Source organism: Olea europaea, chromosome 20, assembly GCF_002742605.1.
Source record: "Olea europaea var. sylvestris chromosome 20, O_europaea_v1, whole genome shotgun sequence".
In the NCBI taxonomy this organism is placed as follows: Eukaryota; Viridiplantae; Streptophyta; class Magnoliopsida; order Lamiales; family Oleaceae; genus Olea; species Olea europaea.
The window spans coordinates 7,892,459-7,893,901 of NC_036256.1; positions in this window are offsets into that span (position 1 = coordinate 7,892,459).

The following is a 1,443-nucleotide window of genomic DNA, read 5'->3' on the forward strand; positions in this document are numbered from 1 at the left end:
TCCCTCTTTTTTCTTCATCCACCTCACTATTTTTTACAAATTCTGTAAGCATTCTGTGAGATTCAATCTGTACATCTAGCTTTATTGTTATTGATATTGTATTGAATTATTTAAAAGGATGATCCATTACTATAGACCTGGATTTCTACACTACAAATGATGTTTCTATTCCAATTTTATTTTCTATTTTTACTGAAATTTTATTAGCTTATAGCTTTAGAGCTTGTTGATCCAAAAATCAAATCAAAACAAAAGGAGGAATAAGACTGCTAATTATTATTGTTCTAAACGACAGCGCCTAGGTGAGGGTAGGGATGTCAACGAGTCAAATCGAGCCGAGTCGTGTCGCGAACTGAAATTTGAGGCTCGAGTTTGGCAGCAAGTTGCTGTCAAAAACAATTTTTTTTTTATATTTTTTTTTAAATATAGGCTTGTGAACCCAAGCCGACGAGACGGGCTGGTTCAGGCTTTGCTCAGCACCCCAAAATGGGGCTCGGCCAGAGCCTCGAGCCAGCCGGGTTTGAGCATTTTTCGAACCGAGCCACGGGCGGTGTTCACAAAATATTTTGTTTTGTATATTGCATTTTAGCCCCGAATTCGATTCTTGATTCTTTCAAGCCCTTTTTTCTTGCGTTTCAACCCTTTGGCTTTTAATTGCATCCAATTGAACCAGCAACATCTTTAGTCTTCATTTTGTGATCCGAATTAACTATTGAAATGTTGTAATTTAGTCCTAGTACTATGGATTTCCCATTTTCTAATTGCTTAGGAACTGGTCCAGCACTGAAAAAAAAGAAAAATTACCCAAGTTAAGTAATAATCAATACTTTCGTGACATAAAAACTTAATAATATGGTCTAAATAAGTGCACAAAATGCACTTATCAAACACTCCAAACTAAAATCTTTGTTCGTCCTCGAGCAAAACAAAACTTGGGCATAGATCATATTACTACTTAAACATAGGTCACAAATGTTGGACTCAATGTTGAACAACTTACCGTATGCCTCAGGTTCGAATTTAAGTAACACTCTAGAAAGATTCAAAAAACATTAAAAATAATTTTTTTTACTTACCTGATGCTCGACTTAGTGTGTGTGCGATTAGCCAACCTTGAACTCACACTCATACTAGAACATAATTAATCAAGTGTTGTTGATTTATTTGCAATCTTGTGGTCATTTTTCCTTACACCTCTCGTGTAGAATCACTCCTTATGCTTTTCTCTCCAATCCCAAGGTATTTTTAACACATGGGGGGGTTTTTAAAATTATTATCCTGTATTTTTCCCCACAAAGTGATTAGAGTTAGATACTTTCAACTTAGAATCGAGGTGAAAGTTTTCTCAAAATCACATCGCCAATCTCTAGAGTTCAAATCTTAAAGTCTTTATTGGGCACTTTTTTTATTTATTTATTTTAACATCTCCTGTGCAATACTACT